Consider the following 18,338-nt stretch of genomic DNA (forward strand, 5'->3'; position numbering starts at 1 on the left):
TTACAATTTTTTTTTCACATTGAATCATTAATTAATTTAAATTAAATAAAATTTTATTGTTCTATAACTTTTTTATGGATAAACATTTTTTAACGAAATTTGAAATACAGCCATTTTGAATAATTCTAAAGTTATTACTGAAGCTAAATTTAAAATAAAAAATTCCCTAATGTCTTTTCTTAAAATTTCGTCATGAGAAAGGGGCAAAGTAGACCTTAGATTTTAAGCGAGCGTAACAAGAACTTGTCACAAAATAGAGTTTTTGATGCCCTACAACATATAAAAAAATGATCAAAATCGAACCACAAATAAAAATTTTACAGGGGTGTCCCGCTCTTAAGTGGGTCACACTGTATATATAAAAAATTCTTTATTTCCAATAGGAAAAGGGCTATCTACCATTGTTAGTCTTTCTGCCCAAGCCAATATTATATTTGGCGTTGCCTATGATTTATTTGTACATTAAGAAAGTTTAATTTGTTTTAAGGGTGTTAAGCCAACAAAAAAGATGTTTTAAAATTAAAAAATTATTTGCGACAAACTAAGAGCAACTTATTTTTAAAAGTATTATATTTTTCATATTATTTCGATCCTTTATCGAAGTAAGATTCGTAGTCGCGCCTCGGGGGCTTCAGCGTTCAGTTGTTCTTAAAAGACGATTAATCAATGTCTTTGATAGTGGAAAATCACAAAAGTTTATTTCTGATACGTTTGGTGTTAATAAAGACGTGGTTTACAAAACAATTATAGAAAATTCGAGAACGTAGGGATGTCACTAAGCGAAAGCGTAGCGGTTGACCTAGAAAAACGACTAAAAAGTTAGATAGGCGTTTGCAGAGATTGAGTAAATAGATTCCAAGAATGTCAGCTCACATTAAGTAGAAATTTAACAATGTCTCAGAGAGCGATATATTTTACTTATTATACAATCTTTAAACAAAAAACAGATAGCTAAAAGTACGAATTGACGACACTTCCTTTCCTATTTTTTCATGAACAAGAGCTCCCTATGGGATTGTCGCTCTCACCCTTCCTTTATAATGTATACTGTCGTGATGTATACAACCACGGCTTAAGGGACCAAAAAGATAGAGATAAAACAGCATACATACTGCAATGAACTGACGATAGTGTACTTATTGTACGTGACAAAACGATTGAAATACAGTATTAGCTCACGACCAAACAATTAAAAGAAAAGATGTGAAATACTTGGGACTAACAATCGACATCAAAGACTTGAAATTTACTAAAAACTCTCGAAACGCCAGTGTAAAAATTGTTAAATTGAAAAAAACATTTTCTATTGCTGACCTATAAAGATAAAGGGATCGGTACGAAACCTGCAAAAAATATACAGGGTGTTCATTTAACAGCCCCCCGAATCCTGTGAATTCATTTGTGATAAAAAAAAATCAATTATGGGAGTGTACATGAGGCTAATAAATGTGTATTTAGACATTAGTGACAACCTTGACGTGATGATTAACGGTCAGGCACTTAGCAATGAATGCAAGTTATCCCGAAATAATTAATAATTCCATTAATTTTATGATAAACGTGACATCATTTTATACCAAAATGAAAAAAATTGAATTTTCTTTCGCTTTATGGCAAAAAAATGCCCCACCCTATTTGAAAAAAAAATATGAAGTTGAAAAAGTGATAATTGAAATTATTATTGTCAACATCCCCTGTGTGTTGTTGGTTAAATGAATATTTGGTGCTTGCTAAGTTGATCTTATGTGAGAATTGATCTTAAAATTACCAAAATGTAACTTAAGCTAACTGTGATTTTAATTTTTTATGAGGCACTGCAAAATGTCTAAAAAATTTTTTAAACATCACAGCTTCGAATCATTGCATTCCAGGGAAAAAACTTAGGAACTAACACACGATCAAGAGAGGATTCTATTACGTGAGAAAAATGCAGGTGGTCCCGTTAAAAAAAAATTACATTTTATGGCGCCTCGCTTTTCTGGGCTACCCTGTAGGGTTGTCACTAATTTTAAAATTTACCTTCGTTAGCCTGATATATGTACATTCTCATAATTAATTTTGTATGAAGTCGCAAATAAACTCAAACGGACACATATGAGGGATAAATGCACCGAATGAAAAACGGCCCGTACAAACATCAAAACAGACAACACTAAAACTGATTACAAAGTATATAAGGCACTTTCACAATCTGCTATACAGTTCATGGAACCAAATAATATACAATTACATACACGAGACAAGAACTGTCGAAAAACTGCAATATATATAAAATATAAATAATAAAAATATATCAAATGAAAGATTATTTAATAAGTGAAATAACGGTGTACTTAGAACTAAAATTGGATCTATAATTTCCTTAAAAAGAAAACAGAACCAAGTCCATATGCTAGAAAGATTAAACATTTTAATTTTTCCTTCCTAGATAGATAATCTGTCTTTATTTCACCTTGAAAGAGAGTGAAAAAATGACAATAACACATAAAAATTACAAATTGTCTTCAAATTGAACAATTTTTTAGATAAAAAATATTTTAGTTTTCAAAGAATTTATTAGTAGCTGAATTCAGTTGTTGGGCATCTACCATAGTCCGAATTTCAACAATATGGATCGTTTCTCTGACAAGCCAGGAATAGAAATTTTAATCTTTTTGGGCTATGGATATCATAAAAGAAATTACCATGAAGTGTGTCTCATTCAATGACAAACACCCAGATTTACCTATTAATAGAAGTGTAGGTTGTCGGATCAATAAAAAATTTCGACAAATTAACGGGGTGAAAGCTGCTGCAAAACGTAGAAGACCTCAAACAGCAACTGGTGACGATAAAGCACTAGAAATTCTTTTATCTATCGATGAAAGCCTCATACTCTTAACCGGCCAACTTAGCAATGAATTTAATGTATTTGAAAAATCAGTAAGTAGTTTTCTAAACCGAGAAAAATTTCATCCCTGCAAAATTTCCTTTGCCTCAAAGTGAACGCCTGAAGATTTTGATCGCTGGATGGATATTTGTAAATTGATGGAAGAAGAAGGCATTCAGGATAATAGATTCTTTTCTGGAATTCTATTTTCGAATAATGCAATTATTTGCTTAACTGGATCTTTTCATCGACATAATTGTCGCTGCTGACCTAAACACAATCCTCATTGGATGTAGACTCTGTACGCACATTTCCAGCAAAAACGCAAAGTCTGGATGGGTAAAATCGGCGACCAGTTTAGCGGCACATTTTTCATAGAGAGAAACTTAAGCAGCATATCATACTTGTACTTATTGCAACACGAAATATTTCCATCAATCGCCGCAATTTTTGCTGGAATATATGGAGAACAAGTAGCCAATAATATTTCGTTCCAACAGGATGGTGCACCAACACATTATGATATGGCTGTGAGTGAGTGTCTTGATAAGATGTTCTCTAGGAGATGGATGGGTAGAAGAGGGGCAATTGAATGGCCGCCCCGATCTTCAGATCTTATGCCCCTTGATTTTTTTATAAGATCACTTAAGCAGTTCTGTTTGGAAAAATAGACCAGAGAACTTTGAATTTTAAGACATAAATCATCTAACAGAATTGGAATTAGTAATAGAACTAACATTGGATAATTGCATAATAGTTTTCCAGGAACTACTGGAATGACTGAATCATTGCTAAATTGTTACCGGAGCCTTATTTTAGCATTTATAGCGGGAATTTGAATTTTAATTGATGTAATAGTAAGTTACTTTATTTTTATCTAATAATAATTTTTTTAAGGAAACTATAGATCCACTTTTAGTTCTGACTATACCGTTGTATCTCTTATTGAATAACCAACCATTTCATGTTCTACGATGGGCTCTTTTCTATTTGAAAATAAAAAGTTAGTAGGGGTAGCTAGAATGAGGTGAAAATTTTTAACGTCGAAAATACTGTATTAAATGCTTTTTTAAATAAAATTATACATGTTTAGGCATTTAAAAAAGCTTTTTTGAAGTTATAAACGTGTTGCAGTACTTTCCACAGCCATTGTATAACACAGGCGATGTAGAAGAACGCTTGATAAGGAAATGTTAGTCGAATATGCCTAGATTATGACCACATCATAGGACTAGCAGGAGTAATTATTATCAAACTATTCAGATGGTTGTTATTGATACCTCTTTCTCGTGGGCTTATAGCCCAACGCATTGCGTCATCAATAAAATAACATCAAAGTTAGTACCAGTTTTGCGATAATCATTTAAGTTTTGAGCAGTTAAACCTCGTGAAAATTACTTTCTGAAGAAAAGTAATATTTTTTGTTTCGTCACAAGTACGTCAGAAAGCTGAGATGGGTTTATGAAGTCTCTTCGAATTAAAACTTAAAAACAAACCGTTACATCTGTTTGATTTTGAACTGGTCAAGTTATTTTTAAATGTCAGTAAGTTTATTGAAATAAATTATTGCTAATTTCGTACCCGAGGGGAGATTTCGTGTTCTCACACGCACACTTAAAAATGAACTGAAACAGAGCAAAACATCCTCTCTAACTCTTCGCAATAAAGAAAAACACATACTGCTGCCCACAACAGATATTTACCATGACACATGTATAAAAAGAAAAAAATAGCAAATTCAAAAACGCCTCATTAGCAACCGCACGGCAACCGGTTTCATTTCAATACGCAGCTGCCAGCTTCTTTAAACTTTGCTCTTTGGACCGTGCCATAGTTTGCCAACTCGTTAGCCATTTCTCGCCCGATGAACTTTTCGTTTTCCGTCTGTTTCCGGTATTTATGGGTCCTTATCGCTCGCAAAAGCTGCATGTATTGTCGCTTGTTATTTGGTCTTAACAGAAATTGCCGTTATAAATTTTCCCAGGTTCCAATTCAAGGAAACTCGAGGTCACTTTGGTGTTTTGGATAAAAATAACGTAAAAAAACTCATGGAAAAGTACAAAGGGAAACCATGGCCGAGGGCAATGCAGCCCCCCATCCTCCACCGCAACGTCTATCCTTTCAAGCTTTTTGCGAGGGACCCTATGAATGCTTAAAACTTGAAAATAATCTGGAAATAGAATTCCGCCCGAATTAAATTCTTAATATTCCTGGCTGTGTATTGGCAACATAAGGAGGAAAACCTTTTTTTCGGGATACGAAAAATGTGTTATTTAAGGTTCTATTTAATCTGAACACATCAAAGAGAGGACGTGAAGAGAATTTATAACATGGCGTTTTTATTCCTTTACCCTTGAGTCAATATTTGACCGGCGTGGCTCTGTCTTAAAATAAAATATCTCGGTGTGCCAAAGAAGCATGAATCGGTCTGATTCCGTTTTATGAGGAGTTCTTTTCAAGATTATATTAAGAGGTCGTATGAAAGAAGATCTTTCTTGTTTGGTATTGGACCGATATTGGAATTTCTTTGAGGATATAAAACTGAAACGTTTATTGTCCTGTCAGGGCAATAAAGTCGCTATGTCGAAATTGGCAATACAAAAATTATGACTCTCGCAAATCACACTAACTTATGCACAGTCTCTAAAGGTCTTCCTTAAAAAAGGTGAGTTATAAATTTTCAGAGTCAAAGGGTCGAACTTTTTTATAATAGAATCTCTTATTTTATATATTTTCTCTAAGGTAGTGATATAATAAACTGAAGGGATTGGAGCGCTTTAAGTCAGCAAATTTTGCTCGATAAAATATAACATTGGCTCTACGATGAAATTGATACTAAATTTTTGCTGACTCAGTTTTAATAAGGAAATTATGGGGTCGATAATATGTTTGAGAAGGAGGGAATGGAATCTTGGCCTTTGTGGTAGGTAGGTGCGGTAATAAGGCACGAACTGTTATTTAACTTGTTGAAAAATATATTTAATTTCCTAGGGACGAAAACTTTTCTTATTACGTAAAGTCTCTGTTGTTCGGTAATTCTACTTCAATATGAAATCATTGACATTTTCGAGCACGAAAACCATGCTTTAAACCCTTGGACAACAAGGTAGTTTCTTAGGGAATGTGCCTTCGGAAACATTCGACTACCAAACTGTAACGCCCATCAGTTGGTCCCTGCACCAGCGTCAGCTTTTGAAATACTACAAGATAAAGGGATCTCTTGCACAACGGGCAGTTTTTAACCAGTGGGGGATGCTAAAGAGGATTTGCTGCAATCGACAACTATATAAAGGGAGAGTATACGGTCTAACCCGGTTCAGAATCAATAGGGCAATTTAATCCTAAAAACGGAACGAACAACCCAAAACGAAATCACAAATACCCGGAGTCTAAAACCGGGGACCACCGAAAAGTAAATCGAAAAAGATCACTTAAAGCTATGAAATCGTGGACAACCTAAAGGTACAACGGGACGCCCAACTTAAAACTCAGATAGATTCACATGCTTAAAATCATCATGGAAAGGGGCGGCCTGCACAATGGAGAGTTTTTCAGCGTACTACCAAAAAAATGCTGTAATGTTAATTGATATTTACGGATGTGAAGCACTAATAGCGTCAGTGTTTTTCCCTGTATAAGGGAAAAATCTGGACTTTGTCGTAACGTTATGTTATGTTACATTATATAATTTACCCCTCGACTCCTCTAAGTGGTTATCTATCGCTGAACTTAGAAGATAAAACTAGAAATTAGGTCCAATTTGTAATCGGTCACGGTATATAAATACCGTACGGGGATTATTAATGTTGTTTGCAGAATGACGCACCGTAAAGTAAAATTAACGTGTCTCGTGGTTTTCCGAAGAAAAAAATTCCATATAAGATATTTCAGGTTAGTTCAGGTCAGGACGGTCTTAAGTGGGCCATCCTGTATATTATCATATACAAAGTGTCATGCTTTTTGAGATGCCGTCATTTTTCCGAAGTTTACTAAATTCGCTGCTTACTTCCATATTAATTATAATCAAAATTTCGTGGAACATTGGATGTTATTATTATATTTTTTTTCGTATATTCTTGAATGTGTATTTTATCGAAAACGAAAATGCAATGGAATCCACATAAGAAAAAATAATCGTCGCCCTTTAAAATTTCAAAAATTAATTTCTTTAATACCAAACTTCGAGTACCACCTTTTTTTGATTGTATATAGGTGAACCAAACATCCTGTACATTACGTAAACGGTATATGTGTGGCACCAGTAGGTCAACATTCTTATCAGGGCAGTACTTATTAATTTCAACTGAAATAATTTGTGTTGTCGCCCGTAAGTCGCATTTGGATGGGAATTAAGTTTTAAATCGCGTAAACTGTGAAATGGGGTGAGATAAAGTGAAAATATTACCACTTAAGGAAACGTTACTTAATACACCATGAAGTTAAAACAGATTTTGTGAGCTTTAAAAATAAAAGATAAAATAGAAGAAAAATGGCAAATAGGAAAAAAATAAAAATATGATTTCATGTTGAAATTCATAGGGAATAAGTTCTAACTAGCAACCCTTTGTGTATTTTCGGTTAAATCTAGATCCAGTTAATAGAATCTCTCCAGAATTTCAGTCTCTTCAGAAGTTTCATAAGAATAATGTGCTACCTTACAGGATACACAATATGAATTTTCCAACATAACCTCCTGCTTATTTTCAGTAGTTACTATTAGTTAAATGTATATCTACATTTTTGTATAGGAAGAATTTGCAGTGGTGTTGACATTCGATTGGAAACCAATTTCCAGTTTTCACTAGAAATATGTTATATTATAACGTTAAACGAACTATTTCAAAATGAATCTGGTGTACATTTTGAATTTTGCTTGCTCTTTAGTTTTCGGTAACATTCACTACTACGGTTTCCTTAAACTTTACTAGGAAAAACTGAAAAAAAGGATGCTTTCTGTTTTATCTTCATTTCGTTTAATAAGCAAGAAACAGGATATAAAACATTAGGTTTACACAATGAAACATTAATTTTTAAATTTAACAACGTCCCTTTTTAGACTTTTTTCTCAAGCAATCAAAGTTTTTTTTACACTGACAAGAACAAAATGATGAAATGTTTTAAAAAATTTCAATTAGAAGTCAGCTTTCAGGGTAATCTTGAGAATTTCGCCAAGCAGCAAGTCGCAGTGATAAATATATTTTTAAAGAAGGGACCTCCTAACAGAAACTTAACTTTGATTTAATCAAATTACGAGAGAGATTAATAATCCTTTATACATTTTCAGGATTAAAACATCTGCTACTAGTCGGATAATTAGGCAATTTTTCTTGTTAAATCTGAGCGATGGCCCCCTCTGGAATAAGAACTCGCTGACACCTCTCAATCTCTTATTCCTGTTTGGGAGTCTAGAAAACTCCTATTGAAAGAAGAACAAAAGCAGATTAACTCAAGTTTTTCTATGTTGGCTCGTTTGAATATCAGATAGAAGTTCCTGAAGAGAAAAGTGTATTAATTTTCTTTAATGGAAGTTTTTTCTTTATAATTTAAAGTACCTTACCAGAGGTTTTATTTGCTGGAAAATATTCAAGAGAATTGGTTTTTTACATTTATTGCCATGATAATTAGATCGAGAAAGCTCGAGCTTCCCTAGAAACGCTCCGTTTGTTTTATTCTGCATAAAAAAGAAAATCCACTAAGTTAAGTGCAACGTCAGCCTGTACAGACTATTCTTTATTGTAATCTCCTTATGCATGGAGAGAAAAGGCAACTGCGTAGTTGAACTTAAAATTATGATGAATTTTAACATTTTCTTTTCTAATAACTTCTTGAGATTCGAAATTTAAGCTCTTACATGAAAAAGTTTAATAGTTCTGGGTATTAGATCCAACGAAACACCACACAAAATCCTCAAAATCTTACTCAAAGTGGGAATTTGATATTCCCCGGAAATGAAATAATAAAATTCCGAATCCAGTTTAAACACTGAAGGGAATTTAAATGGGTACGTATTTTAATAAAAACTTAGAATCGATTTTTAAATTTCCGATCTGCAGTTATAATCCGAGGCATTTATTCAAAAGGAATATTTCCGATTTCAATTGTAAATCGATTCCTAGCGCCTTCCGGTTATTATAGTAACTGTATTAAATGGAAATTTTTGAGATAGAAGTGTGAGTAATTAGTTGGATCTTAGAAAGATCTGAAGGTGGCATAAAGAGGTATTATTGAGTAAAAACGCTCAAAGTTCCCAGCTTGAGAAGTTTTAATTTTTTTTTTCGAGATATTGCCTTAAATATTGTATGATGGTCTTTTTTACTTAGCGTTCTTCTAAGAGATGATTTCGCGAAGTTGATTTTCAAATATCTTCATTATTCCACCTTTCCAGCTTTTCGAGAGAAGTTTGAAACTTTTTTTAAAACTGCTGTTTTTCAAGCAAGCGCTTGCAGCATAATAATTAAACACTAGATGAACTAGGCATAGGAAGTAAAGATGAGCATATACAGGGTCTCCTAAAATTCATGCCGATCTCCTGGAGACTGGGAGAACGCATAGAATTACTTAACGTATTTTTCTAAGTTTGTGTCCTATAGACCCTACGGAAATATCAATCTCTGAGAGGAGCTCGGAACTAGTTTTTGTTAAAAAAAAACTTTTGAAATAATGCGCTTATATAAGAATTTTTTAAATATAATCGATTTTAACTTGGCCTCCTTAAAATGGTGCCTTTCAAATAAATTTTCCTCGATTATTTCACCGGGAACGGCCTTGCTTACAGAATAATGTAAATTTTTAGAATATTTTTCTTAGAGTAATTAAACTGTAAACTAAAAAAATCCTCTTATTTGATGGGTATTGAATGGACTTTCCTTCGGAAAAACGAATTTTCTACGATGGTTTTGTGCAGTATTGAAATACCTACGTTATATAATTAAGTAACGTTTACTAAGTATTTTAAATAGTGCATAAAACCATAACAATAACTTTGCGTGTCTCGAGAATAGCCTATTCTGTTGCCATCGAACAAGAGTACAATGTTCTAATCTCCGCCAATCTCTCCGTCGATATAAAAAATATTATTGTACCTCACTCATACAGGATGAAAAAATCATGAACATTATTCTCTTAACTAAATTTAATTTTACATTAATGTTACTCTCTTAAAGCTGGTCCATCCCTTGCAAAGTAAACGAAACCTTTGTATGTGAAAGGCTCACCATTTTACAGGGTTCTAACTATAATCCATCATACTAAAAAAATATTAGTTTAGATTCAGTACATAAAAAGTTGTGGGCTGTCTGGTTTAGGGGGCAATATCTATGTTGGAAAAGCGTGTGATACCAATCATTACAAGAACTTAACACGTTATTAGGTTATTCTGATGAATTACTGGGTGGCCCATCAAAACAAGACGTCATAAAGTGTAATTGTTTTTTTGTAATGGGACCATCAGCATTTTTTTTCACGTAATAGAATTCTTTCTGGTCCCCGTTTTAGTGTCTAGATTTTTTTAAATCCTGAGATGCAGTATCTCGAAGCTATGGCGTTGTAAAAGGAATTTTATACATTTACAGTGCCTCATAAAAAAACTAACATCGTATTTAGCTTAAGTCAAATTTTGATAACTTTAGGATGGATCTTTATATAAAGTAACCTTAACAGGCACGAATAATGATTTGGCCAAAAATACATACATTGCGCAATAACAACTTTAATTAACACCTTTTCAACTTCAATTTTCTTAGTTTTTGTAAACGAAAGAAATGTTTTTTTTTTTAATTTTGGTATAAAATAATATCTATTTACCTTAAATATTAATGCAATTTTTGAATATTTTGAGAAAACCCGAATTCATGACCAAGTGCCTTAGTGTTAATGACGCGTTTCCACGATTGTAATGTTTTTTTTTTTAATTTTGATAGCTTATTTCCGGTTTTCTGCTCTTTCGAAATCTGTTCATTTTGAAACTGGCGATCAAAACGAAGTATATTCAACAAGAGCTTATTTGTGTGATTTTCGTAATTGATTCATGTGACGGAAATTGTTTATGAGCAGGTCGGCGCGGCGTTTTCCGAACAAAGGATATTCTAATGTAGGGAGCTCAAAAAGTCAAAAAAACAGTTTTGAACGAAGAGAAAATGTTAATTAGAAAATGTTAATCAATTAATAAATGAAAGAAAAGTTGAAACTAAAGAGTCTTGGGAGCATAAAATTAACTTGACATCAGTTTATCAATGGTAAAATATAAACGAAATTACTCAAGAGGTACTGCAAAAATTTTAAACAAAAAAAAACGATACTAGGATAACACAAGTTTAACCCTGAGAGACTTAACAATATATGGAAGTTTTATAGCAATAATATCTTCGTTAACATTGAATATATACATGACGCCTTTTACACTAAAATGGAGACGCCCTATATATCTGCTAATTGTATACTCCTTGTTAATTTCATCACCTCGATGAGCATTAGAATAAACGGGCAAATATCTGAGTATTAGCTGTTTTACAATATACTTATGACCTGCAAAACTGACCAGTAAATATTATTTGTATAAATAATATGTATAATATATAAATATTAATATTATAAAAATTTTTATTGTTCGACCTTTAAGGATTCTTCTTCTAATTTTTACTTTTCTATTGCTGAACTGCTATGTCTGTTTAAATTTTAGTAACTTCGTTCCGTTACGCACTTATTGCATATGTAATATGTCCTCTGGGCCTAGATCTCCCTTATACTGTTGTGAATACATGTTTTTTAAATATCGCAGATTTAATATCTCGACAAAATGTCTCTTTCTCCCATACTTCTCTAAGATACGAGTCATTTTACCCCCCGTACCACTTAAAAAGGACTTAAAAAGGGAAAATATTATTCCTCAAATACCTACGTATAAAATAACGAGGGACTTTATGCTTTTCGGAACTCTTAGCTTGAGGAATTACCTCTACGTATCTACTTCATCATTTTCCATGGGATCTACAAAGTTGGCATTTCATTAAAATTTATTTTAAAAAAATGTATTAAAACAATTTTGTAATATCCAGCTGCACTATTTATAATTAAAAAACCAAGTTTCCGTGAATTTCATGAGTTACCAGCTAACGACTGTTAGGTATCAACCTTTTAATGTTAAATACCAGATGGTTGCCTACATAGTATTAAAATAGAAGTTTTTCTATGCGCAGCCAGAACAGGACAAAACATAGTTATTATTCACCGCAATATTGCCTATAATAATGAGTTATCGCATTGATATTTTTGCCTGGGTGCATATGCTAACCTATTTGGTAAAATTAACCCATTAGCCATTACTTAGGGTAATTTATTGCACCAAATAATTAGATATGTATGTTTTAGAATAGTTTTTACATTAACGATTTTTTTTCGTTCATTTTCAGCGGCAGAAAATGACATTTTACCGTTGTCTTTGCTGCAGTTGCGAAACTGATAGATTTTGCTTCAAACCAGAAAGACTTAAAACCAGCTTTAAAAGTGGTCTTTAATAATGGACTCCAACTTGCGTTCTGAAATTTGGACGGAATTCTCCTAAATTGAATTTTTAAATTAAGCCAAGCTTCCCCGACTGAATCGTTATAAAACATTTCCACTTCTTAATTAATTCTGTTTGCCTAGAGGGATTTAACTAGGCGTATTTGCGGATCCAACTTTGAGTTTCTGAATGCATTATTGCTACACCTGTTCCACAATAAAACTAAAAGAATTTATTTTCCAAGATGCACATATATTCTGTAAGTACCCTCCTAAATCTAAATTTAATATTCTCTTCTCTATCGGCAAATAAAAGTTTCTCTGCCGAAGCAATAAGAAGTGTCTCTCCAATTCATTTCCTCGACAGTCTTATTGTTTTACAGTGGAAGAATTTGCGCTTATCTGCTGGTATTAGAAATATAGATAGAGGGAATCCGATTAAATAAGGGGAGAAACTGATAAAGAGTCCTTAAACAAAATGAATTTTGGCGAGTTTTCGTCGGTGGGCATCGAAAACCTTCATTTCCATGTCTGCGGGAATGAGGTAAGTAAAAGGCTTCCACTATTTTTGTTGATGGGAGCAGCTGAAAGCTTTCTACTATAAAGTTGTACAGTGAATTTTTCATCCAGTGAAAAGGCCATTTACAATAGTAAACTAAGGAAACCGCGTCTCGTGTATGGAGAGTAAAGATATATGGAGCAACCTCACAAAGCCAAAATGGTTAAATCCTTCATTAGTCATAAAGTCACGAACACGGTAAGTTTTAACTCTAAGAGGATGAATTGCCGGCTTAACCCGAGAATTTAAAGATTTATCTACCGCATTTGGTTTAATTTAACCCGACGTGGAAGGGAGCATTACGTTTTAGCCCTAATGTAAACAATACATCATCACTGCGAGTACGGATAATATTAAAAATAAACAAAACGCAGAAATTTCACTTTTGCTTCGAGTAATGTATTTGCGAAAGAACAGCAACATAGGGCGGTATCTAATGAAAGAAAGTTTCAACTTATCAGCTCTGCAGCAGGCCGCAAGACAAAATTAAACAGAAACTAGCTTCCGCAAACTCTTCCAGATTCTTCCAGACTCTGGATATTTAAACTTAAAACGTCCGTGACTATATGACTAATGAAGGACTTTGGCTTGTTGAAAGCCCGTTACATATCTGCTTTCAATGCACACAGTACAGTTTCCACGGTTTACTTTGGGAAGATCCGTTTCCTTAAACTTTTCATTGTTGAGCTAGAGTACTGAGCCCATTTAATTCGATTTACTTTGAGATGTGTCTGGACTTTGGAAACTTCAATATTGAGCCCAAACTTTTGTATAACTGAACATTTGAAACTTTGGAATTACGTAAATTGATATTATTCAATAGACTGATTCAGGACAGGAATCCTAATGTCATGAATCAAAGGACCATGGTGGTTAAGAGCCCCAAAACATAATGCATGATCGCTTTCAACAATGGCTTTTATAATTTAATCAAAATTTGCAATAATTATACAGAGTCTAAAACAGCGTATGTTCGCTGTGGGTGTTAGATATCTTTTAAATTGTCCTTTAAGTGGTACATGCATTTGCCCTGCTGGTTTGAACACTTCTGTCAAATTATTTGTCGATCCTGTATTAACTTATAAACATCTTACAAATGTTGTAAATTTTGATTGGTAATGGAGAAAATAACATTGAGGAAGTACCAAATTTAACTTGATTATCAGCACTCACCAGCACCTCGACAACGTCGATTAAAATTAATCAAATTAAATTTTAAATGGTTATAGTGTTCAAAAAATGGAAGATCTAAAATATATCTGACTTCAAGTTATTTGTTTACTATTAAAAAACGGAAAGTCTGAAGGTTTCCAAATTCTGCACAGGTGAAGAACCACAAAGACTCTTTCAAAATAAAATGCTAACGACCTTTCCAGTCCATTAGGAAAAAAACAGCTTACATATTGGAGAAAAGTTACTGCAGGCTTGCAGGTCTGCTTCAAAATACTTTGAAACAATATTTAATGAGCCGAATTTAAGAGGAAGCGGGGGCAAGACGCACTTTAGGTGCCCACTGTATAAAAATCTCTTAGCGTCCCATTATACCAATTCCTGTTTACCGATAATACAGGGGCACCTTTCACGTACAAGAATTCCAATTTCGTATTATTTATATACTTCTACTCCATGAGGACTTATAATCTCTTAAACTTCCACACAATTTGATGTTGGGAACACAATGAAGCATAAAACGGTAATATAAGTGAGGCAATTGAGATTGTTTTTATTTCCAAGACAACGATCGTGACGAGTTCCCATCATCCACGGTAATATACAAGATGAGTCATTAACAATGGGACAACCGAAAGCCGGAGATACTACATAATAAATGCTGATGATTGGAGAAAATATGCCTTATGCAAAAGTTGATGGTTTCGGATATATACAGGGTGTTGAACGTCAAAATTTTAATGTATTTTTTTGCTCTGAAAATATCTAGGTTACTCTTCAACATTTGTAAGGTTATGGCTTTTTAGATAAAGAATTATGTGTTGTAAAAAATGGAAATAAACTTGGTTTGTTTCTTTTTTAAATTCTCAAATTATTAAATTTAAATATAGTGTTGGCTAAACAGATTTTTTCCCGAAAACTGATCGAGACATCGAAATGAAGCAAAAGTGCGTAATTAAAGAAAAAATTATTGCTCTTTTAGATTGTGAATCAAATTTTATGTTAGAGATGCTGAGTAAAAAAATATTAATTTTAATTTCTGTAAAATTGACCGGAAATGGCGCCTTTTATTCGAAACGCCAAAATTACAAAATGTATCTCGTTGATCTCGTAGAAAAAAAAAATATAACTTTACAAATTTTCATGTAGCTAGTCTCCATATTTTCGGAGTAATAATAACAGAAAATGAATTAAAATTTTAACTTTCAATGCCCTGTATATCCGAACCTATCGACTTTCGGCGGTCCCACTGCTAATTAATCGCCCTGTAGGCATGTAGAATATGCTGAAATAGGACTTTAAAAACTACATCAAAAAGTTCGTCCCTGTTTTTCTATTACGTTAATAATGGGCCAATCTGAGCAAAAATAACTCGGTGGTGGAGACACTTAGACAGACCTGCAGGTCGAGCCTTTCCGTTGAAATCGATGTAATTGACCATGTGATTCAACAATTTTTTCGAGGGAAATGTATGTATCGGTTTCATGTGATTAATACCCAGTCAGATGGCCATTTTTCAAATAATAGTACTTTATCATCCAAGTCTAACACTTCGTGTAGACGCTAAATTGCATCCTACATGACCAAACTACGATACGTGCCACTTCAGACTAGAATGATTTAAATATTGTTTGAACGGGTAACTTTCCATTGTTGAGCACACTCATTACGAATACTGAGTAGTTGAGATTGGTTTGGGCTTAGAAATTTCAATATTGACCTCAAACTTTTTCATAACTGATCGTATAAAACTTTGCAATTACATAAACTGATACTTTTCAATGCTCTGATGAAGAGAAGGAATTGTAATACATAACATAAATTAAAGGGTTGTAGTCAGTAACAGGTGAATTAAAAGCTTTCCTAAACAGGCGAAGCTCAATATTACTGAAACATAACACAGATTCAGTTGTTTTAATTAATGGAGATTAGAAATTAGCATTGCCGTTAAGCGGTTAGGAAATCAAATTTAACCTATTTAGAAGATTACATCAATTACAGCGGAATTGTACGCAATAATCCATATGAAATCAAATAAATGAAATAGAGCCTTCCCTAGCTTAGTCCTATCGACCATTTCGTCTGATAATTCTGACGTTAAAGATACCGCGGACTGATTTTGAGTGGGCTTTTAAGTCTCATTATAATATTCAATGTATGTAAATAATAAATGCCATAAAAATGATACATTGGAAAGTTCGAAGCTTAGAGCGATGAGTCGCTATAAAATACAGCCTTCTTGGGCACTCACTCACACACCCTGCGTTGTAATAATTCATAAGGCCCTACAGGGCTGAGGTTTGTGGATGTCCTATTTATATTTTATATATGTGGGGAGGCTTTAAAAAATTGTGGGAAGTAAAATGTACCAGGAAATTCGCACTAGGGTAGAAAGTTTGTATGACAAATTGGTGTTTTAGGTTTATTTCTTTGCTACCTTCGTAAATAATAATGGAATAAAATCATTAACGCTAAAATTAACATGTTTTGTAAAAAATCCTGGAACACGTCGATTTAGTTTAACAAAAAAAAACCATTTTTTTTTTCTTTAATGTTTGGCATATTGATGACGTCAACGCTGTCCGAGATATGACGTGATCGGCCGTTTTTTTAAATAACTACCCACGGTTTTTTATGAAAAATCCTAAAGGGCGCATTTTTTTAAGAGTAAACCGTAGAAAAATGAGGCGCTTACATAAGACATATTTTAAGAAAAATAGCGTTGAAATGCGCAAATCAATGTTTATCATTGTTAATATCTAATATAATGCACAAAACAAGATCAAAACTAACAACAAATATTCACGGAAACGCAATGTTTGTCGTTAAGTTAAAATCATTCTGCATTTTGTGCTCATACTTATATGCATAGTACTTACCACAATTTTTTTTAATGGCCAAGCTAACTGAAAGGGAAAGAATTGCAATTCTCTCCATTCTCGGTTTTGGAAATAAGGTGCGTACCCAACAGAAGCTGCAGCATTACTTAATACAAACCGTCCTAACAGACAACCAATTAAGCAAAGCACTATTTCAAAACCTGAAAAAGAGTTTGGAGAGTCTGGGAATGATTAACATCTATCCAAAACTGGTGGATACTCCATATCGACAGACGAAAAAATTAATATTTTGATGGCAGTGCGAAAAGGTCCACATTCCATAGTAAACGTCAATTCATCTGTGCACAAAACATTGAAAACGGATGAGTACCATCCGCATAAAGTGCTGTTAATTGATGAACTCTTTGAAAGTGATTTCGATCACTGAAATCAATTTTACGAACAAATACAAGAACTCTTGAACAATGATGAAACCTTTGTAAAAACATTTTTTTTTCATGAAGCCACATTTGCGTTAAATGGATACGTCATCAGGCAAAATTGTCGTTGTTGAGATTGTAATCATCCCCATTGAGTCATGGATATTCATAGCCGACACCCTCAAAAATTTTGGTTCGCCATAATACGCCACAGAATTCTGGGTTCTTATATTTCCAACGATACCCTAAGTGGAGGACGATATTTAGGTTTTCTTAGAGAAGACTTAGTCCTAGTGCTAGTTACTTTGTGTCTCGATCCAGAAGAACCCGATATGCCACATACAAATTTACTATTTCAACTAGATGGAGCACCTCCCCGTTACGCCACACTTTTACGAGCATACTTAAACGATTGTTACTCAAATCGTTGGATAAACCGAAAAGGACCTACAAGTGGCCAGCTCGTTCACCTGAACTGACGTCCGTGGACTGGTTTTAGTGGGAATATATAAAAAGCAAAGTGTATTTTACCACGCTCCTATATTTGGACGATTTAAAAATACGGATTCGCAAAGAAATATGAGTTATAATTCCAGACGTCATCAACAAGGTTTTTCACAGGAATTTTTCAAAAGGAATTTATTTAATGTTTTGCTTATTGCCGCGCAGCGAATTGTGCGCAATTTGAACATCGTATTTTATATAGTATTATAATTGTTTTTTTTGTAAATTTTGTAATTTAAATCGATGCTGTTTTTATCAAAAAATGTTTTACTCCTTTCATTTTTTTACAGGTTGCAGTTTACACCTCAGAAAACATACGTCTTAATATTTTGAATGAAAAAAAACGGGTTTTGACATTTAAAAAAATCCGATGACGTCATCAATGTAAATAATATTTAAAAAAATTATTATTTGTTTAAACTAAATCGGCGTGTCCGAGGATTGTTTCCAACACATGTACATTTTAATATTAATGAGTT

At 33.3% G+C, this 18,338-nt stretch overlaps 1 long non-coding RNA gene across 1 annotated transcript in view; it reads right to left on the reverse strand.

Moving 5' to 3' along the window:
* Nucleotides 1–17,808, reverse strand: part of LOC136339707 (uncharacterized) — a 34,397-nt gene extending 16,589 nt beyond the window's left edge. Inside the window, exons 1-2 of the long non-coding RNA XR_010732192.1 lie at nt 17,660–17,808; nt 16,976–17,600 (exon numbers count right to left, since the gene is read on the reverse strand). This is a non-coding gene — a long non-coding RNA (uncharacterized lncRNA). The remainder of the gene's footprint in view (nt 1–16,975; nt 17,601–17,659) is intronic.
* Nucleotides 17,809–18,338: the final 530 nt, after the last annotated feature.

This window comes from Euwallacea fornicatus, chromosome 6 (assembly GCF_040115645.1).
Source record: "Euwallacea fornicatus isolate EFF26 chromosome 6, ASM4011564v1, whole genome shotgun sequence".
NCBI lineage: Eukaryota > Metazoa > Arthropoda > Insecta > Coleoptera > Curculionidae > Euwallacea > Euwallacea fornicatus.